The sequence below is a fragment of the Capsicum annuum genome, chromosome 3 (assembly GCF_002878395.1).
Source record: "Capsicum annuum cultivar UCD-10X-F1 chromosome 3, UCD10Xv1.1, whole genome shotgun sequence".
Classification (NCBI taxonomy): Eukaryota; Viridiplantae; Streptophyta; class Magnoliopsida; order Solanales; family Solanaceae; genus Capsicum; species Capsicum annuum.
Genome location: NC_061113.1, coordinates 121,602,957 through 121,627,627, shown reverse-complemented (window position 1 = coordinate 121,627,627; position 24,671 = coordinate 121,602,957). Strand labels below are relative to the sequence as shown.

At 30.6% G+C, this 24,671-nt stretch overlaps 1 long non-coding RNA gene across 1 annotated transcript; it reads left to right on the top strand.

Moving 5' to 3' along the window:
* Positions 1 to 99: 99 nt before the first annotated feature.
* On the top strand, positions 100 to 24,328 carry LOC124896646. Its single transcript, XR_007053002.1, has 3 exons — positions 100 to 213; positions 303 to 365; positions 23,741 to 24,328. It is a non-coding gene; the product is annotated as an uncharacterized LOC124896646 (long non-coding RNA).
* The last annotated feature ends 343 nt before the right edge of the window (positions 24,329 to 24,671 follow it).

Here is a 24,671-nt window from a genome sequence, read left to right as displayed (position 1 = left end):
AAACTCCTACCTGGCCCAATCCAAAAAATGCCAAAGAAAATACATATAAATGTAGTAGGGTTTCCAAATTGGGCATTGTCTTTTTCATTACTTGCCTCCGCCTCCTTGTGCAATATTTCCCTTTGTCAATCGACAGTTCTCTCTTCTTCAGCTTTGGGTGATATGCATTGTGTCTTGGTCAATCTTGCATGGAGCTTCTTCCAGCTTGCATAAGTAAATTCTTTCCATTTCTTTCCCTTTGTTTACTGTTGACTCTGTTGTTGTGCTTTCTTGATGTTTATTTCAGTTGTGCTCTCCAGCAGATGAGACTTTGTTGTATTTTTGCATCGAGGGATCTAGTCAACTGAGAACTGTTACCTCTCTATGTAAGCAGATTTCCACTTCTTTCCTCTTGGTAATTTTGTATTAAGTGTTTTGCTTAAATTCTGAATCCCTAATCTATATATACGGATGGTATGGAGAAACTGGGATGCTTGGAACCACGAATATTTGGAAAGTAACATGTTCCTCAGGTTCTTGAAGTTCAAACTAACCATCTGATCCTTTCCTTTTATTGCGAGTCCTTTTTGCTGGCTGCTATAGATTAGGCAAAATAGTTGTTTTACCTTTTTGATACCTTCTTACTTTGTACATATAAAGCTTGTGAAAACTTAGTTTTATCCTTCCAAGCCCCTTCACCCTTTTGATGGTGACAATCTCAGATAAGGATATTGTAACTTATCACTGTTAACAATTCTCTTACCTGATGTATGTAACTATTTAAATGTTATGAAGGTGAAGTCCCTATTATCAAGTATCAAATTAGCAAAGTAATCAGCTAATTGATTACCTTCCCTAAGGATATGTTCAAACTACACTTTCTTGCTTGACATTAAATGTCAAATTTTCTGAACACAACCTGATATGCTCCATGGACTATCCCATTCTCTGTTTAAAATTTTTTGCATTGATAATGAATCTATCTGAATGATTACCTTATCATGTTTTGTATGAGTGCAATGCTTGGTTGCCTGTAGAATTGCTATTACTTCTACCTCTATATTATTTGTATCCTCAATTATGGCTCATTTTGCATACAATAAATCACCATGCATATCTCTTAGATAAAAAACATATGAACTATTTCTTGAATTTCTCCTTGATGCTCCATCAGTATTATACTTCACTCATCCTTCCATTGAAAATTTTCATAAAACGGTAGTAACATTAACTATAGGCTTTAATTGTTCAAAATCCTCTAGAATTCCTGGTCAATCATAAGAAAATTTCAACTTTGGTTTTCTTACTTTCAGTAACATCCTCATATTTCTTGTAATGTTAAATATCAGTCTTTGTGCAGTCACATCTTTTCCTTCATGCTTCAAGCTATTCCTTCTTTTCCATAATTCCCATAGAATGATATCAGGTAATGCCTTGAAATATACTTTCTCCTTCTGCTTTACTTCTGTATTCCACCATTTAAGAATTGTTTTCCTTAGGCTTAGATCTTGAATGTTCATATCTGCAAAAGAAGAATAATAGGATCAAGTCCTATTAGCTATATATGATCTCAAAAACACATGAGACATAGTCTCCTGTGCTGGATTTGTACAACACCAACTCCTGGAAAGACCATCAACTCCCCACCTCCTTATATTATCATCCATCGAGACCTTTTTTTTCATATTCTCCACATAAAAAAGATAATTTTAAATGGAAACCGTTTTATCCATAGTTCCTTATAAGTATCATTAATCATCTGTCTTTGTCTAACATACTGCCAAGTTGATTTCATTATAAATATGCCTTTTGAGTCAATAATTCATACAACTTTATCTTTTACTTGGGTCCGCTCGGGTGGTATTATTTTATTCAAAATGTGAGTAACAAAGTCCTCTAGAAAGAGGTTCTTTATCAACTCTTCATTCCATGCTCCATTTAAAATCAGGTCCCTCACATATTGATATTTTTCATTCCACTCCTTACTTTCCTGTATAATAGTATACATATCCCCCATGCCAGTCTAGTTGTCAAACCAGATATGAGAATCCCCATTTTTGATCTGCCATACAATAATATGCTCAATAAGATCTCTGGATAGCAACATTTTCTTCCAAACCTGAGACCCCCTACCTGTTTTTCATATAACCTCTTTAGGATAATCTTTTTTACAATACTTATTATACATGTAGGCACTCCAAATAGACCCGCTAGTTCTGAAATTCCACCAAAGTTGTAGTGGATACATCTTGCAACAATCTGAAATCCAAATCTCCTCCATCTTTTGGTAAGCATAAGTTCTTCCATTTCACTCAATGCCTTCCTCTTCCACCTATAGTACTACTCCAGAAGAATTGAGTAAATATTCTCTGTATAGTATTCAAAACATTCATGGGAGAATTCATAACTGAAAGGCAATGAATAGGAATATTCTGCAAAATATGCTCAATTAAAATGGCTCTACCATCAAAAGATAGTAATTTGTCTTTCCAACTTTGCAATTTGCTACTTATTCTATTCATTACAGACTAGTAATAATATTTCTTCTTCCTCATGTAAAAAATTGGGCACCCTAAGTAGTTAAAGGAAAAGTCATGTCTCAATATCCATATCGGTACCTCTGCCACTACTACTGTACCATTAGACAATCCCTTATGCAAATATAAAGCACTTTTCTCTTTATTGATCTTCTTTCCAGAAGCCCTTTTATATTTGTCCAGAATTGTTACCATCTGCAAAGTACGTAACTCAGTCTTGCATAATATAATCATAGCTTATGTAAAGTCCAGATGATTGATTTTAGGACTTCCCCTAGACATGCCAAATAACTTGAAGTCCTTTTTGAGAAGCAAAGACTTTAAACTCCTAGATAACACTTCTGCAGCTAAGATGAACAAAGTAGGAGATAATGGATCCCTCTTGCTTTGATCCCCTAGTGGATTTAAAAAATCCTTTAGGTTGCCCATTCAACAATATAGAATATCAATTATTTCCCAGAAGCCTGAACACCTTATCAATTATTTCTTCACAAAATCCTATCTTTCTCAAAGACTTTTGTAAGGAATAACCACTCCACCCTATCATATGTTTTCATCATATTCAGTTTCATAACCATATTAGGAGGCTTTTCTCTTTTTCTTATTTCATACACAATCTCCTATACGATCAATATATTCTCAACAATACTTCTTCCTTGGACAAAATCAACTTGTTCTTTAGGAATTTTGACTAAATTTTCTTAATTCTTTCATGAATAATTCTAGAAAAGATTTTATTCACAAAATTAGTAAGAGATATAGGCCTCATATCTAAAAAGGTATTCATTACCAACTTCTCTAGCAGAAGCACCAAATTAGCATGTGTAATAAATATTGGTAAATCGTATTCACAGAAGAAAGTTATTATTATTTGATGAAGATCTTTACCAAAAATATCCCATGCATCTTGATAAAAAGATCCAGTCATTCCATTTGGGCCTCTAGCACTATTTTTGTTCAAATTCATCACTGCATCTTTAATTTCCTCCAGACTTGGAACTTTCTTCAACTCCTCATTATATGCTTCTAAGACTGTTGAAGTCAGTTTCTCCATCTTTGAGAAATCTCTTTCATCCTTCTATTTTGCAAATTGTTTCTAAAAATTTTTTGTAGCATTTTCTTCAATCTCAGCTTGTTCTTCCATCTAAATGCCTTCTTCATTCTAAATTCTTCTAATCTTCAGTCTAGACCTTCTACCTCTCACTATTGTGTGAAATAATTTGGTATTTCTTTCCCCATACTTGAAACATTAAAATCCCGCTTTCTTCCCCCCGAAATCTTCTTCCCTTCTTAGCTGCAAACTTAACTCTGCTTGTGCCTTTATTAAGTTTGCTCTCTTGGTTCCTGAAGGATCTTTTTCAAACTGCTTCTTTCTTGCCTTTATAACCTTCTCCAAAGTAGCTATCTCTTGAAAGATATTATCAAATTTTTATTTACTCTATATGGTTAAATAAACTTTTGTCTTATTTAATTGTTGATGAAAGATGATAAAAGGATTGCCATCTATATCAGTCTGCCAATTCAACCTTATCACCTCCATGCATGATTCCTCTTTTAATTAAAAAAAAAAAGAAATCTAAAAGACTTAACAATTTACACACTTATGCTACTAAAATATAGTAGCATTGGAGCATGATGAGAACTACATTTTTAATTTATGTGAAGAATTCTATAGATTCTTCAATGTAGAATCTGTAATATGCAAGAATTAAAAGAAGAGAAGAAGAAGCAACAAGTAGAGAATGTGTAATGGTTGATCTTGTATTATCTTTTTTCTTTGTGATACAAAGTGATATGTAGGTATATATAATAGTTAGTTAGTTGGTTAGAGTAGGTTAGTTACTAACTAACTTTGTGAACCTGTAACTAACTTGTGAGTTAACTTTCTACTAACTATATTAACACCTTGAACTACTTATTAGAATCTGATTTGGTCTTAACACTCCCCCTCAAACTTGGTGTTATGGAGATATTACACACACCAATTTTGGAAGTGAGATACTTATACCATGAACTATACCATAAACGGTCATTTGAAATACTGGCTTGGATAAATTGGGATATTTCATGAGTTTGAATATTTCATGAGGCAATTTTATACCATCCTTCAAATGAGGATTGTAATTCCACCATTCTAGTACAAATGATAGAATAAGATAGTTTGGGGATAATTAATATCTCATACCAGATATGGGATAAAGTTGATTCTAAACTTTATCTCAAAACTATTTTCCTTACCTAGTGTACCAAACGACCACTAAATTTTTAACTTTCCGTTTGATTCTTGATTCTCTTGTTGTTCAAAATGTCCCAGCCAATTATATAACTTAGAACAACCTTTTTCACTGGGTTAGTTAATGTTGTATAAAAACAAGAAATTTCTCTTTTCTCTATTTTACCTTAACAACAGATTTGTCAACTATGTCCTCAGCATCTTGTGCCAAGTCCCTAATTTCATCAACTCAACTTTTGACTCTTTCTTCTGTCTGTTTTCTTGAATCAACGTCTTTCAAGAAAGCTTACATACTTCTTAGCTGCGATTAAAACTAAAATTTCCTTAAAAAATCCTTGTTCAATCTTTTTTTTGTAACTTTCAAACATGCTTAAAAGAATTGTTCACAAAATAATACGCTACTACAATCAGTAATCAAAAGAATTGATTAATAAATTCAAAATCACCTTTTACGAAGAAGGCTCCTCATGAGGTTACTGACCTAGACGATCAAAGGCAGAGGGAGGCATTAGACATAGAGAAAAACAACATAAACCTTACTTTCTTTATTCATGACTCCTAACGAATTATAATTACATAAATTGAAAAATTAATTTTTTTATTTCCTGAATACAACAAAGCTTCGAATATTACCTGAAATTTTCAGTCTCGCCATATTATTTTGAGTTGAAACACAACCTAGCAAACATAAATTATGACAATAAGAAAATAAGAACCAATTTAAACTAAAATTAAGAATAAAATCTCAAAATACCACAAAGCACAGATAAAAATCACACAATTAGGTTGTGAAGAGCATCAAAACAATACTTAAAAAGCAATAAATTTAATTAAAGTTAAACATCTGCCTATGACTAATAAGAGAAACTCCAAAGCGCAAAAAAGATACAAATTATATAGAAAAGAAAAGAAACGAAGACTGCAAACTTATTTAAATCGTTGTTTGAATAATTAAAGTTTACCTTATATATGACTTTTAATTTATTTTGACTTTTGGTTTGAGCATTTTTAGGCCGCTAATTGTTATTGCCACTGATTTTGTCTTTTAATATTTAGGTTTAGTTTAAGACATAAATCGAATTAAATTTGAAAAGAGTTTCCAAACTTAACCAAAATTAAAACCATACCAAAATATTAGGATTTCTTACCTAGTTCAAATAAGGAAGTAATCAGTACAACTAATTTTAGTTAATTTTAAATTATTAAATGTAAGAAAAATAGTAAAAAGATGATTTTTATCTAAAGTAGAGTGTTTTAATGAAGGACAAAAAGTTCAAATCATATTTCTAAGGGTCTTCACAACTTTTAATATATTATATTTTTTTTGTTTGAATCCAATCATTTAGATCTTAATAAGTGTACTACTCTCATACTCCCTTTTTGACACAGATATGATTGTTGCAAAGTACTTTATCCAACCATTTTTAATTTATCATTTTGTATCTATTTTATCATTGTTATTGAATATTGTTTATTATCTAATACATATGTAACTTATATAACTAATTAGAAGTGATATAGTAAAATTACTATAAAAAATACTTGTGAAAAAAATTAAGCGGGCTCCATATAATTCGTCAGTTTAATTTAAAATACCAAGAGTTAACTTAGCATTTTTGTGTCTATTTTACCTTTTTTATGAAATATTATTAATTTTCTAATGCTTAGGTGACCTATAATAATTAATTAGAGATGATATAATAAAATTACAATTGAAGTATCAAAACAAACACGTCTTAAATGACTTATAACAACTAATTAGAAGTGATATAATAAAAAAACTATAAAAAATACTTGTGAATTTTTTTCAGTGGACACATATAAGAGGTCAAGCTAATTTAAAACATCAAGAGTTAATTTATCATTTTATATCTATTTTACCTCTTTTGATTAAATATTATTAATTTTTTAATACTTAAATGACTTATAATAATTAATTGTGGGTGAGATAGTAAAATCACGGTTGAAGCAGCAGAAACAACTTTGTCATAAATGTCTATTTTATTTTTTATTAAATATTATTAATTTTTTAATACGTAAATAACTTATATTAATTAATTAAGAGTAATATAATAAAATCACAGTTAAAGCAATTGAAGTAGGCATGTTGACTATGGGCAGTCTGCTTTAGCTACTTCATTGCCACTTATTATATATTACTAGACGCAACAGCCCGTGCAAGCGCGGGCCCAATATATACTATTTTTTTATTCTAATTCATGTAATATCGATAAATTTTTGATAGTTAATTACATTTTTTGAATAATTTTTAGATATTTTAAATTATTAATTATTGTGATATATAATACTTTATATTTTTTTTAGATAATATTTGTTACTCTTTTTGCTTCAATTTATGCGACACCGATGAAGTTTGGAGAGTCAATCAAATTTTGTAGTATAACTTTTATATTGTTATATTATTTTAGAATATTTTTAAGTTGTTAATTATTTCGATTTATAATCCTTTTATATAATTTTCAGATAATACATGTTACTCTTTCTGTTTCACTTTATGTGACACTAATGAAATTTAGAGATTAAACCGAATTTTTTACATATAGTTTCTACCTAATACCTAGAAATTTACCATAAATGAGATAGTTTGTGTTGAAATTTAATATATTCTAATAATTTACTACGTATTTAAATTAAATATTTTTTCTTAATTTAATTGGCTATCATATTCAAAACTAATCTTTTTTCCTATTTATTTTAGTGAATTAAATTTTTTTATTATTTTTATCTTATACAGAAATACTCATATTTAAATTTAAAAATTTAAATTTTAATAAAAAAAAATTTCTAATGAATATTTTCTTAACATTTGTGTCAAGTCAATATGTGTCAAGTTAAAAGGAACTAATAAAAATTTTTAAATTATGAAATTTTACTTTTGTGAGAGGTAAACATAACTTATTATGAAGTAATGCATAATAATGTTGTATTTTATATAAGGAATGCAAAACTTTCTGTTTGAATATCTTTGTTTAAATTTTATTTGTTTTAATTTGTTTATCTTATTTTTTAAAATTTATTATATATATGTGTGTGTGTGTTAAATGTACTACAAATCACAATAATTAAGAACTTAAAATATTTAAAAGACATACTCCTATCGTTTAAAAAAAAATAAACTACTTTTCGTTTTAGTCAGTTTAAAAAAAAATGACCCTTTATTTTTATGGAAATATTTTAATTTCAACTAAACAAGATTAACAAACGTTTTAGTACATTTCAGATAATTTTAATTTAAGGCCACAGGATTCACAAATTTTTTTCATTTTCTTAAACTCAGTGTCTAATCTCCTAATTTTTAAATAATATATGTTACTATCTCTATTCCAACTTATATGAGTGTGATAGTATTTGACGAATCAATCAAATTTTTTATATGTCGTTAAATATTTTAAGTTGTTAATTTTTGTGATTTATGATATTTTTTACGTTATTTTCAAATAATATATGTTACTTTCTCTATTTCAATATGTGCAGCACTGATACAATTTTGAAAGTCAACCAAAGTTTTTTTTATATATTTTTCAAATATTTAAGTGGTTAATTATTATAATTTATAACAATTTTTATGCAATTATTAAATATATATTATATTGAAAAAAGTAAGACAAACAAATTTAATCGGAAAAAATTTAAAAATTTATAATACCTTCTACGTTACTTTTATATAATCAAGAGAAAATGCACAGTTTTCACCCTAACCTATACAAGAAATTTCTGAGATACACCCGAACTTTAGGAGAGTCCTATTACCCCCTAGAATAATTAAAATCATATTTTTGACAACCTTAGTACCTATGTGGCACATACGTGTGCCTACGTAGACCTTCAGTGTGTTAATTCACTGATGTGCCACGTGTGTATCACGTAGGCACTAAGGTTACCAAAAATACAATTTTAATTAGTCCAGGGGGTAATAGGACCCTCCTAAAGTTTGGATGTATCGCATCAATTTTGTGTATAGTTCAGGGTGGAAACAAAATATTTTTCCTATAATCTATGTTACTAAAAATAACTTTTATAATTGTCATTAATTAAATAGCAAGTGAAAACTCAATTATATTTTCAATTTGTTTTAATCTCTAATTCTTTTTACCCAAATACTGTCAATTTTATTCAAAATAGGGCCTAAATTGGATCAATTTAAAATCTTGAACTAACCCAATTCAATAATCCTCTACCTGGCCCAAATCCTAGTTTTAATCTTAACCATCCATATCTTTTGATCAGACGGTCCCTATCAATTTTCTAATATATTTTCACTTTATTTTACCCTAACAACCCTAATTTAATCTATTTTCCCAACCTCAACTGCAACTCACCTCTCCCTCTTCCATCGCCTCCATTATCGTCACTGCCGCCGGCCACTGCTGGACCAAGAACAGATTGATTCGCTACTATTTTTTCTCATTTCCTCTCTCCCCTTTGAGAAAAAAATGACACTTTCTTGAAATTTAGTTATTTAAAGATTGAATTTTTATGGTAAAGAAAAAGTTTTGATTTTTTGTTTTTTTATTTATTGGCTTGCTTGGTATTGTTGGTATTGATTAATTTTTGTTGTTGTGGACTGATTGTGTTAATTTATTGTGGGTATTGATTTTGTTTGATCAAAGATTGGTGTTTTATGAGGTTAAAGGTTTTATTTTAAGATCAGTTCATGTGGGATTTGTAGATTTATGTAATAAAGTTTTGATTTTTATAGTTTTATTGGGTTGTTTTGATTTATGTAGATTTATGCGAGAAAGCTCATTGCCAGATGAGTACTCCACAAAATTTTTTCATCTCTCTATATTTATTTTCGTCAACATCTCCACCATTATTACTTTAATTTTTCCTTTTTAATTTTTTATTGCTTGTTTTTGTTTTGCTTTGACTGGTTTAGGTTATTTAGGAATTTTAAATTTCGATCGTTATTGGAATTGCTTGTTTCAATTTAGAAATACAAATGTTTTCTTTACCTTTTTTTTCACTGAAATTTGTTCTTGTCTTATGCATAAGATTTTGCTGCTCCTACTTCATTATGCAATTGGGTCTTTTGTTTTTAATGTGCTATTCATGCTCTTTGCCATAATTTTTATCCATTATATGCAGATTGTCACTTTTTAGTTTTTTGCCTAGTGGAATTTGAGAATTCTGTTGTTATGTTCTATTTTCTAAATTATCGTCTTTATGAATCTGGCTAATTTAATTACCTTTTCATCTCAACCATCTATGCCGATTTTGAATTCCTAAAGAGAATTTGCGCTGGTTGAGATGAGATTGCAGTGAAAGGACAAAAATACCCTTAGAGGAGTTATGTGTTATCCAAAATACATGAAATGACAAAATTTTTCTTTGGTCTAAACGGGCAGGACAACCGCTTCCTGCCTGCTTTAAGCCACTTATATATATATTAGTAACTCTATTTTCTAAATTATCGTCTTTATGAATCTGGTCAATTCAATCACCTTTTCATCTTCACCATCTATGACGGTGTTGAATTACTTAAGAGAATTTTGCGGTGGTTGAGATGAGATTACTATGGAAGGACAAAAGGGTCCCCAGAGGAGTTGTGTGTTGCCGAAATATATGAAATGACAAAATTGTCCTTTGACCTAAGCTGGCAAGACAACCGTCTCCTGCCTGCTTTAAACCACTTATATATGAAATACTCCATAAATCTTTTCATCTCTCTATATTTATTTTCGTCAACATCTCCATCATTATTACTTTAATTTTTTCTTTCTACCCTTTTTAATTTTTTTATTGCTTGTTTTTTTTTGCTTCGACTGGTTTAGGGTTTAGATTATTTTAGGAATTTTAATATTTTGATCGTTATTGGAATTGCTTATTTCAATTCAGAAATACAAATGTTTTCTTCATTTTTTTTTCAATTGAAATTTGTTCTTGTCTTGTGCATATGATTTTGTTGCTCCTACTTCATTATGCAAATGAGACTTTTGTTTTTAATGTGCTATTCATGCTCTTTGCCATAATTTTTATCCATTATATACAGATTGTCACTTTTTAGTTTTTTGCCTTGTGGAATTTGGAAATTCTATTGTTATATTCTATTTTTTAAATTATCGTCTTTATGAATTTGGTTAATTTAATCACCTTTTCATATACACCATCTATGCCGGCGTTGAATTCCTAAAGAGAATTTTGCAGTGGTTGACAGGAGATTATTATGGAAGGACAAAATGCCCTTAGAGGAGTTGTGTGTTAGCTAAAATACATGAAATGACAAAATTACCCGTTGACCTAAGCTAGCAGGACAACCGTCTCCTGCCTGCTTTAAGCCACTTATATATATTAGTAATTCGTCTTTATGAATCTGGTCAATTTAATTACCTTTTCATCTCCATCATCTATGCTGATGTTGAATTCCTAAGGAGAATTTTGCGATGGTTGAAATGAGATTTCTATGGAAGGATAGAAATGCCCTTAGAGGAGTTGTATGTTAGCCAAAATACATGAAATAACAAAATTGCCCTTTGGCCTAAGTTGACAGGACATGCGACTCCGGCCTGTATTATTTATTTAATAAATATTTAAATTTTGTAAAAAGTGACCACATGTGGTCTTTTTTTATATTTAATTTATTTTTAACAAAATCATTTTTAAAAATAAGAGACCACTTTTGGTTGGTTTTTCTGATAATTTTGCCTAAAATCGTTATAAGTGGTTGATTTTTCTGATTATTTTTCCTAAAATTGACCACAGGTGGTCGATTTTTCTGGTATTTTCTTTAAAAAGATACAACATATATGCTACATCCATATCAAACCTACTATACAATACAACCCACCAATCAAATTTAACATATAATCAGTTATCATCAAAATACAAACATTAAATCATATTATTAACACATAAATTTATTATTGTTCCAAAAATAAACTATAAATCATCAAAACATACAAAAGAGTACGAAGCTACAATTCGTCATCCTCATCCTCATACATAAAATCAAAATCCTCTATAGTGATATTCATCAAGTGAGCTTAGGCCTTTCGCAACTCGAGGTGTATTACCAGGACACGGAGGAAGAATCCGTAGAGAATGAAGAAAATTATTGATCTGCTCTTGCATCATTTTTATTTGCAATATTGTTTCGTCCTCTTTATTCCTCGCCCTTTCATTTTATGCAGAAAGCTCTTTGGTGAGCTGAGAACCATATTTTGTAACAACATAATGATTTCTCTATCAATTGATGAGGTAAAAGATGATCCAAACAAAAGTCTAATATTCTCTATAAAACATTTTCTATGATAGTTGTAGAGTGTACCTCTAACTGAAGAACACACAGATTGTTTTCCAGTACTCCTCCTCTACATCTTCAGGTATTGAATCTCCTTGAATTTTAGGAGGCTGAGTTCTACGAAACTCATTAATCAACTGCATATATTTGTCCTATATTCAAAGTAAAGTAAAAACTAATAATAAAAAGATATTAAACTATTCATACTTAAATAATATCAACTATGAGAAAAATTTTTATAAATACAAATGTGATTCTTACATGGGTAGCTTTTGCAGGTGGCTCAACCCATATATCTTCATTTGTTGGATTCTTTTTCTTCCTCACGTGGGTCTTCTCGAATATCTCACGTAAATCTACCTCCCTACCCAATTTTTTTGCTGCATATGATAAAATTATTAATCTTCAAAATAAAAAATAGTTAAAATAAAAATAAATTATTAAATCAATAAAAGTTACATATCATTTTTTCCTCCACAGTAATCCAACTAACAACTCCTGTAGTATGTAGAGAGCCACCCTTGATAGATGATCTGACTTTCTTTCCTTTTTTACTCAACAAATGAAATCTTTTGTAACCACCCGAGACTACCCCTTAGTCGTCACATGGTGCTTAGGACCACAAGTGATCCCAAGCTAACCCTTGTACTGGAATAACTCATGAGCAACTGAATAAAACACATAAGTCTGAAGAAAAATGCAGAAAATAAATCTTTTCTGAACTTGATCAATACAAAGCTATATTAAGATGATTACAATTCTGCTTATATTAAATAAAACTGAATTTGAATACATCAACTATACTAATTGTCTATGAAGCCTCTACTATACTGACTATAGATAGCTAGGGCGCGACTCCAGCTACCACTAATCAACACATATGAGTAAGAAAATAAAGTACATGAATAATATCTAACTGAAGTCTCCGAAGTAGGAGGACTCATCATCTGCGGGACGAAATCTGTAAGCTATCTGAATATGATGAGCGCACTACAACTCGTACCTACATTATGATACAATGTAGCACATAGACATATATGTGGATCAGTACTTTTGGAGTGTACTAAGCATGTGGGAGTTAATGCATACGTAAAACAATAATGCACTATTCATATAAACTGTCAAAAACTGCATGCAAAGTGTAACTGACTCACCTTGGCTTGAGTAATCAAAACTGTAAAATCATAAATCATGAGAAGTAAAGCGTAAAGGTAATTCTGTGAGCCACCACACTTAGTTCTAAAAAGTCATAGTCTTATTCTATTTTTAAATCATACTGGCTAAGTCTATAAAAAAAAGACTCACCTTTACATATGAAAACTAAAAGCTGAAATTTCATAGCTAATGACTTATGTAAAATAATAGCTGAATAAAATTGTGAGCCTTTACACTTAGTTTCTAAAAGTTTTTCTATTATTCTTTTTTGTTAGAGAATTCTTTTAAAAGTCTTTCTATTATTCTTTACTAGTAGGGAGGTTCTTCGAACCGACATAAACCATGTGAGCTATCATAGAGTCCAATGTCTTATTTCCCTATGGGAAAAATCTCACGTTGGGGAGAGGTGTCATACTCTTGCCAGGGAGTATAACCTGAGCTAAGTGATCACAATCTTATCTGTCATTCATATAGAAATGGGAATAATCTGAATCTGTATCTACGTTGGCTCGTAGTTTTGGGAAAATAGGATGTGCTAAACCCACACTTCCAGCTCGGTGATAAATACTACTCCTTTACTTATATGCTCATTCTTTAGGAAATCTACTTTAAAATAGCAAATGGATTTATAATGAAAACCAGTTATGCATCTATCTGTTTTAAGCTGAAATCAAAACTAATCTGTTTTCTGCAAACTATAATAAAACTGTAATATGGATTCCATATCTTAGCTAAGGATCAAAAGATCAAATCTTTTCTCAAAAATTTGAATATATGCTAGTCATAGGGTGCTTAAAAACAAAATCTTTTTGAAATTTCAATACTCAAACTAGGGCTTAATAACCTATGCTCTAAATTCATATCAAATCAAAATAATACTTCATGCTCAATAATCTTCTTGAAATACTTCAATAATTTCAGTCAAGATAATGAAATCAAAATTATAATATGAATCTTATGGATCAAAACATGAGCATGCGTAATCTTGACGCACTTAAAGCCTTTAAATCTCATGCTTTCTTTTATATAACTTGCAACATAATACCATGCTTTAACAATTTAAAATCTTTAAATCAAAGCATAAATAGATGAGATCAAGTATGTACTTCAACACTTAAATCCATAAAGTCAAAACAAGATAGGTTGGGTATGAACCCTAATTGCAATTTATGTAAATTCAACTTTAAAACTAGTTTTGGGCACAAGAATGAAAGAGTACCCTTGTTCATAACCCCACATACCTTATCTGAACGGATTCTTAAAGGAATCTTTGAAATTGAAGCTTGGATCCTTGTGTTCTTGAGAGTAAAATCTTGAATTATTGTTATTGGAAAAAAGGAGGGTTTTTACGTGAGCTGATATAAAGAATATAGGCAAATAATGCCCCTTTTTGAGTTATAAATAGTGTTTGGACTACTGGGGATGAGGAAAAAGGACTAAGCTACCCCTTGGCCTCTTTTTCTCGTATAAATGAACTTGGTGGAATGAACCCCAGAAGCGGGAATGAGTCTCGCATCGCGCCTCCTAGAAACGGGAATGAATCTCGCGTCGCGAGCCCATCGCAAGAGCCTACTGCCTCACACGAAAAATGACATAACTTTTTGCCCGGGTATCGGATTAAGGAAAAATTGATATCGTTGGAAAGATAATTCGATTATCTATAATTTAGTGGGTCTTAATATGCCAAATTATTATAGAATCAAATAATAAACTTTGGATAAATGAAAGGTTCTTAGCTCAACTTTGTTCTAAGTGATTCCTATGAACATTTTTCGCCTCGAAAGCATATCACGCACTAGGATAATGATCATGAAAATTGTATGAACATGGGAATCATTTAGATTAGAGCTAATACACGTAGGAACAATGGTTAGAATTCTAGCACAAAAATATGGGGTGTTACATCTTTGCTATTCCAATAGCTAAGAAAATCTTCTCATTTTCTCTCATCTATATATCTTGGTCTTCTCTTATTTGTTCTTGAATAATACAATAGAACTTTCGTTCTAAGTCTTGATCTTCTAAAAATATTCTTCCGTATTGCAAAGAGGTCCACTGGATTATACCAGAAATATTTCTATAATAAAAATAGCAGTTTAATATTTCATATTTTGTTCTAACAATGTGTTAAATAGTTGATAAGATAAATCATTACCTGGAATTCTTTGAACATTTCTCTCTATAAAATTATGAAACCTTTTGTCAACTTGTCTAATAACCTTTGAAGTTGTGACAGATGCATTTAGTCATAATTTTAACAATTCTACCATCGAAAAAAAAACCCTACAATACAAGATCAAACATTAATATCATAGAGCTTAATAATATAATAAATTAAAAGTAAATAGTGTTGTTATATTTAGAAATTATACCCTAGTCTATATGGAATAATATACTCCCTCTAACTAGTATCTTTCTGTACTGGCTGCGAAGCAAGTGATCCTGAATGCGCTGTCGTATGTCTATCTGAAGCACTAGACTTTGTACCTCTAAGATAAATATCAATCAACCCAATATATCCAGTAGAATCACTATGAGTACGTGGGTGACTACTAGCAGAAGGTAGGGCAAGCAATAGTAGATGACTATAAGTGACGTCGATCGTCTGGTAGTACTGTAATGATGGTGGCATGGCGATGGGGGCAGCTGATTCTCTGTAGAGCCATGACCCATATGTATAGGAGCGCTAACTAATGATGCAACGACCTAGAATAAGAGGGTCATGATGGCACGTCATCTAGCTGACCCTCAAATACATAATCCCTGTCGGTAGTCTATAAGGTGGAGGTTATTTTTTATTTTTTTTTCTTAGTAGGATCAAATTTTTTCGTACCTTTGTCATCTTTAACTACCATCTATATTATTTAAAGTTAAAAGTAGTTAGTCATTACAAAATGAATATAAGAAAATGACCCTTTTAGAATCTTATAGATAGGAAGATTTGTTATAAAATGAACACACATCCATTTTCAAGTCATTAGTACACATTCCAAGTAACTACCTTAACTGTTTTCAAGTCACTAATTCATATTTCAAGTGACTAAACTGTTTCCAAAACATAAGTTCACATTTTCAGGTTAGTACACTTAACCATTTTCAAGTAACTAATTCACATTTAAAGTAACTATACTTAACCATTTTCAAGTTCCTAATTCACATTTCAAGTCACTAAATTTGTATTAAAACACCAGTGAAATAGTTACATAATCATAGCAAGTTTAGAATCACTCCAGCAACACAAGAAGGACAATAATATTTCTAACTTTACTATGTAAAAGATGAAAAAGTGATAACAGAGTGATAAGATGTAAGAAAAATTACATTCAAAGTATAAGGACAAAACATTTGTATAACATATAGTTGTATAGTCAATGCGAATATGCATTTAAAGATTCTGCATTAATTATAAAAGTTTCTGCAAGCTAAACTAAAAATTTTAAGCTATAACTGCTAAGGTATACAAATCACAATTAATACATTTTTCACCATTGTTTTTTTATGAGTCAATTCCTCAAATTATCATCAAACTTGTACAAACATCCGATTTAAGTAATCTTAATCAGGCTATTACATATCAATCTTAAACAAGAAACATAAAAGGTAAGTAGTACAAAGCATAAATACATCAATAAATAACAAATACAACCTACACAAACTAATCCTCCTCTCCCAAAGATTCTCTATTAAACCATTCACCCTCTTCAGAAGTTTTCTCATCTTCTACCCACTCAACCTTTTCTTCTATAATATTAACTTCTTCGAAAATATTTTTCTGGTGGTTCAAAGTATCTATTAAATCAGTGTCCACTAACTGGTGATTAGTCTGTATTTGATTTTGATATGTAGATTCTAACACATTCTCAACTTCCACTCGCTTTATAGGCTTCGTTTTGATTTTAGCCCACCAATCAGACTTATCTCTGTGCAATGGATATGGATCATAGTACACTTGTTTAGCATTTTATGCGAGAACAAAAGGTAAATAGGATACGTCTTACTATGCATAACTTCAATGATGTTATGCTCCTTAAGTACTCTTGTGCCTCTTGTGCTTGAATTAAATCACTTACACTGAAAGAGTACTATTTTTTATTGGCCAACTAACATACTTCATTTTTAAGATCTATTGTATGATGCCAAAGCAATCAACATCATCATCACCCTTAGCCCAAACACCACTATTGTTTATTTTCCTTGTTTTGGAGTATTCTTCGGTGGAAAATTTAAATCCATTTACTGTGTAATGGGGCATTGTATGATTTCAACTGGTCCTAAAGAAATATCCTTCAAGAACTGATCATATGTGACCACATTTGGTGAGTAGTATACCTAAATATATATGCATGTATGTATATTAGTTAAAGAATGTGTAAATGCTTAAAATTTATTGTAATATTATTAAACTTACACACCTGATATGTATACCATGTTGCAAATGATGCATACACTTGATTTTGATAAAATTGAGTCTTAAATGAGCTAAAGATTCATCATGTGAAACACAATTAGTTTCCTTAGTAAAATGAGTAATTAAATCTAATATGTAAACATTTAATATCCTTACTTTAGAAAGGTCTCAACTTCTTGGCAATTCAGCAAGACATACAAAGTTGCTGATTTGTACTCCATGGTTATGAGCTGATGAAAATTGGCCTATTTTGCCTTACTACCAAGTTGATTAAAAATTGATATTGGTTGCAAATATGGCTCATTCTTATCGTCCTAGTGTTGATTCGGTTTATTTCTTCAACAAGTAATTTGATCACTAAAGTAGTATGAACAAAATTAGGACGTTTTTCTTGCAAAATATGCTTTAACAATAAAGTCTTCCACCCTATATTTATTTTTAGGACCCTTTTTAAATTTTTTAATTGTCCTGCATAATGTTATAGGTGTTTACTATATAAAAATAGACATTTATTTGAAGAATTAATTAATAAATTATATATATATTGTAATTGCTTACCACTTGCACGGATACATCCACCTAGTTTGAACTGGATTGCCTAACCAAACTTTGTGGACAAGGTGAATGGGAAGATGTTCCATCAGATAGAAGAACTCAAGTGGAAAAATCTTCTCCAACTTGTTGGTGATAACAACAATATTACCTTCCATTCGAACCAATTTTTCTTCTTTTAATGTGGTGGAACATAAGTCTTTGAAGAACAAGCTAATCTCTGCTATCGATTTTCATATATTTTCAAACAAACCTATAAAAACAATTGGAAGTGACTATTCTATGAAAACATGACAATCATGGCATTTTATTCCATGTAAGATTCCTTGTACTATGTCAACCCTCTTTCTCAAACTTAAGGCATATCCATCGGGCTTCTTTGAATTTTGGACCTACTCATATTTTTTTTACTTGTGGTCCAACTTAGATGTATAACTAGACTTGGGCTTAAGCAAATTTTCATTGGGACCATCCCGAAAGTGTAATTCCCTGCGCTTGCAATATTCTGATAAATCAAGTCTAATTTTAGGATTATTCTTTGTCTTTGCAATATTCTGATAAATCAAGTCTAATTTTAGGATTATCCTTTGTCTTGCTAGTGACATTCATAACTGTGTTGAACAAGTTATCAAAATAGTTCTTTTCAGTATACATGACATCAATATTATGTCTAAGTAAATTACCTGGCCAATATTCTAACTCCCAAAATATACTTTACTTAGTCCAACTATGCGAAATGCCATATCTATGAACCCATATAATGGTTCCTCATTAACTTTTGGAAAATTTTCAACCCTCTCCCAAATATCCTGACCAGTTAATCTTAGAGGTGGACCATCAGGTTTAATTCTATTCTTTCTAAATGCATTCTTGAGTCTCCTAAACTCATGATTAGGTGGCAAGAAACAACGGTGACAGTCAAATCATGAATTTTTACTGTCATGTTTCAATGTGAAAGATTTTGTATTTTCCATATAGTATGGACAAACTAACTTTCTAGCTGTCATCCACCCAGACAAAATTTCATAAGTAGGAAAATCATTAATAGTCCACATTACATAGGCACGTAGATTTGAATTCTGTTTAAGTGAAATGTCCTAAGTTTCAACCTCCTCATGCCATAACAATTGTAGCTCATCAATCAAAGGTTTTAAGTAAAAATCTATCTCAATTTTCAGATTATGTGAGTCAGGAACAACATTATTTAGAAATATATATGCAGTAGTCATCAATATTTCAGGAGAAAGATTATACCGGGTGATAAATATAGGCCAACATAAATATGATGCAATACCAACAGAAAAAGGTGAGAAACCATCCGTACACAAACCCAACCAAATATTTCGTGGCTCAGCTGTAAAATCTGGATAGGTTGCATCAAAATGCTTCCAAGCCTCTCCATCAGATGGATAACAAACAACACCAGGGGGACCTTCTATTTTTACTGTGCTATCTCATATGAGAAACTGAGTTGTTTCATGCATACAACCTATTCAACCTTGGTAGAAGAGGTAAATAATGCATCGCCTTGATAGTAATTTTATTTCCACGACAATTACACTTATAGTGAGGGTGTTGACAAAACTTACAAGACTCTATTTTAGCGTCTTCCTTAAAGTATAACATGCAAATAATTTCACAACAATCAATTCTAATCGAGGAGAGACCTAACTTTGACACCATTCTTTTTGCCTTATAGAAAGAATCAGTAACCTCTAAAGTAGGGTAAACTAACTCTTTAATAAGGTCTATCATAGAGTTCATTCCCTATTTAGCAATATTCCAATTAGATTTTATATGTAATAATCTAACAATAACAAACAATTGAGTATGCGAACACCCGCCAAACAAAGGATGACTAGCAACATGCAATTGTTCATAAAAATGATATGCTTATCTATTGAGAACATCTTTGATATTTTCCCTAAATTCGGCCCCTTGTTGCATTCCCAAAAGCATCATGCATCATTTTTGTCATCCTAGTATCTTGATAATTATTATGACCTGCAGACCTACTTCTTTCACCAACAACAAAATTATTTTGCCCAACTTCTCCATGACTAGTATGCAATCTTAAAATGTCCTCATGAAACCCTTTTCTATAAAGATGATCCTTCATAACTTCTTATTTTAGAATGCTTGTACCATCACATTTTATACAAGGACAACGAACAGACTAAAAAAGTGAACAATCATCAAGTGTCTTGGCGTGTTCGATAAATCGATTGACACGTTCCATAAATTCCTCCCTAAGGCCCACTCTATTATCATTATTTCATTGATAGATCCAGCTATAATCAGGTTCCATCTACACAATCAATCACAATCTTAATTAGTTCAGGTCACAAGTACACATTTCAAGTGACTACACTTAGCCATTTTCAAGTAACTAGTTCATATTCTCAAGTTACTAAACTTAATCATTTTCAAAACACTAGTTCACACTTTAAAGTAACTAATACATATGCCAAGTCAATAAACTTAACCATTTTCAAGTCACTAATTCACATTTCAAGTGACTACACTTCGTCGTTTTCAAGTCACTAGTACACATTTCAAGTGACTACATTTAACCATTTTTAAGTAACTAATTCACATTTCAAGTAACTAAACTAAACCATTTTCAAGTCACTAATTCATATTTTAAGTTACTACACTTAACCAATTTCAAAACACAAGTTCACCTTTCAAGTAACTACACTTAACCATTTTCAAGTCTTTAATTCACTTCTTAAGTGACTATACATAACCAATTTGAAGTAACTAATTAACATTTCAAAACACTCACTTAACCATTTTCATGTCACTAATTCACTTAAACATTTTCAAATCACTAATTCACTTTTTCTAGTGACAACACTTAACCATTTTCAACTCACTATTTCGATCTTTCAAGTGACTACACTTAACCATTTTCAAGTCTCTAATTCATAATCCAAGTCAATACACTTAACCATTTTCAAGTCACAAATTCATATTTGAAGTGACTACACTTAAACCATTTTCAAGTCACTAATTCGCATTTCAAGTGACTACACTTAACTAATTTTAAAACACAAGTTCACCTTTCAAGTAACTACACTAAATCATTTTCAATTCACTAATTCACATTTCAAATGACTACACTTGATCATTTTAAAGTAACTAATTAACATTTCAAAACACTACACTTAACTATTTTCAAGTAACTAATTCACATTTCAAGCAACTACACTTAACCATTTTCAACTCACTAATACTCATTTCAAGTGACTACACTAAATCATTTTCAAGTCACTAATTCACATTGGAAAAAACCATAACTATTTTCTAAGTCTCTAATTCACTTTGCAAGTGACTACACTTAAACCATTTTCAAGTCACAAATTCATATTTGAAGTGACTACACTTAACCATTTTCAAGTCTCGATTTCACATTTCAAGTGACTACACAAAACCATTTTCAAGTCACTAATTCATAATACAAGTCAATACACTTAACTATTTTCAAGTCATGAATTCATATTTTAAGTGACTATACTAAACCATTTTTAGGTCACTAATTCATATTTTTAAGTGACTACACTTGACTAATTTCAAAACACAAGTTCACCTTTCAAGTAACTACACTAAACTATTTTCAAGTCACTAATTCACATTTCAAGTGACTACACTTGATCATTTTAAAGTAATTAATTAACATTTCAAGTGACTACACTTAACCATTTTAAAGTAACTAATTCACATTTCAAGTAACTACACTAACCATTTCAAGTCACTAATACTCATTTCAAGTGACTACACTAAACCATTTTCAAGTCATTAATTCTCATTTGAAAACACCATACTTTAACCATTTTCTAAGTCTCTAATTCATTTTTCAAGTGACTACATTTAACCATTTTCAAGTCACAAATGAATATATTATGTGACTACACTTAACCATTTTTAAGTCACTAATTCACATTTCAAGTGACTACACAAAACCATTTTCAAGTCACTAATTCATAGATCAAGTCAATACACTGAAACCATTTTTAAGTCATGCATTCACATTTTAAGTGACAACACTTAACCATTTTCAAGTCACTAATTCACATTTCAAGTGACTACACTTAGCTCATTTCAAAATACAAGTTCACCTTTCAAGTAACTATACTTAACCATGTTCAAGTCACTAATTCACATTTTAAGTTACTACACTTGATCATTTTGAAGTAACTAATTAACACTTCAAGTGATTACACTTAACCATTTTTAAATTACTAATTCACATTTCAAGTAACTACACTTAACCATTTTCAAGTCACTAATACTCATTTCAAGTGACTACACTAAATCATTTTCAAGTCACATTTTAAAGTAACTTATTCACATTTCAAAACACTATACTTAACCACTTTCAAGTAACTAATTCATATTTCATATTATCAACATCACAATTCAAAATAAAATTATTCAAATGTCATTTATACTATAAGTCAAACAATTCAATAGATTTAATAATGAAATAAGTAGAGGGGTCGCATGTCCCTCTCACACCAAGTAATCATCACAACCGAAATCACATTTCAAAATAGAATTATTAAACTTTAATTTATAGTATAAGTCAAACAACTCAACAAATTTAATAAAACAAATAAGTAGAGGCATCACATGTTCCTCTCACACCATATAATCATCACAAAACCTATGACTTTCAAAGCCTTTTGCAACAAACAATTCCACCATAACACTACATTTAAAGACTTCACCATAAGAAAATAGAGAGAAACCAACTTACCTTTACTTGGTGTAAGTTGAAGAGAAAGAGACAAGTGGTCACCAAAAAATAGCAAAGCAACCGTTTTTACTGCTCTCACAAGAAACAACACCTGCTAATGTTGATCTATCAGTAAAAATAAAAAGGAACAATTCAGCAAATGAAATTTTAACTCCAGTTTTCAAACAAGATTGATAGATTTCTCAAATCAATTGCAACTCTACTAGGCAAATGGTTTGGACTATGAATAGCATACAAGAATGTCCATCTTTTTGAATACTAGCTAAAAGAATTATTAACAGTTTAAACCTTACTAAAGGTTATGGAAACTTTAAAACAAAATATATAGAGCATCTTCGTGGTTAAGAAATTTACTAGAGAAGCAAATGAAGAACCTCTTGTTCTGCAATACCTACTATCATAACATTAAAGAAGATCAATTGCAACTATTCTTGAACAAACACACGTTCCAATTTACGTGATAATGAATTAAAAATGCATAAATTGTTTGCAACCAAGATGAAATAAACTAATTTTATGATGAACTTATTGCCTATATGGCACACCATTTCAACTCTAGAAAATTGAATTTTCTACTAAAGGAGGACTAGCGTGACATAGCACCCACTAATGTGGCAAGTCAGGTGGTTCCTCTATATTAAAAATACAATAGAATTCTCTACTGAATGCATCACTAAGCACTTGAGTCAAATGGATGTGCATTACCTATATGAGATGGTAGAAAAAGGTTAGTATCATTAGCTAATTGAGATGGTCTAAACCATATCTAGAAATCTACTAAACAAATATTAGACTGGCCATAACTTGGTAAAGTTCAAGGTAGAAAGTCCCTTACCGTGTTTTTTGTTTGCAGGTTTGGGTGAACAATCTGAACATAAATCGACCTCTATTTACCACCCCATTGATTAGAAGAGACAACTCAATTGTTAGGCATGGATTTCATTGCTTATATTGGCTACAATATAGACATACAGGGAAATCAACTAGTGCAAGTGGACTACACCATTTACTTAGGCAAACCAAGAAACCAAAGTCCTTTCAGGGGATTATGTATGGCTATATTTGTATCGAAGCTTTACTAAACTAAGCATTTTTTCAGATTTCACTTGTTGTACACGCTCAAATAATTCACATCCAAAGTAAAAAAGGTAGTACCAAAGCACCTGAGTAGAAGTACCGCCGGAGTTGAGGACTACTTTTCGTCGGAGTTGAGGAGAAGTACCGCCATAAGCTGAGTGACGATTTGCTTTCCGCCGCTGAATAAGGCTAAGTGTTGTTTACAATCAAATCTTCTCAAAAAGATGGATATCAGTGAGATTTCGCCATTGAGCAAGGATTAATGTGGGCGCTAATCGTGGGTTAATTGATATGCTAGGATTTCTCAGTTGAAGTGTAAAATTAGATCAGGGTAATTAGAAGGAAAAAGGGGGCAATTAAGATGGGTTAGGTCAGATCATGGTCGGATAATACAAATTTTTGAAAAAATCGATCATAAATGTTGGGTTTATTTTTTCTTAAATAGTTATTCGAAAATGATACTTGTGGTTGGTTGTATTAAAAAATTAAAATTTTAACAAATTATATAATATTTATAATAACATTCAAATAATTTAATGCAATGTATAGATAAATCAGATAATTAGTTATTTTATCATTACATTATATGAGTAGCATATTTTCTCAATCGTATAATAATATCAATCATTTCGTAAATTAGGATGAATTTTTGGTAAATTTGCTTTTAAATACGATATTATATACCTCGTAATACAACGTACTAATCA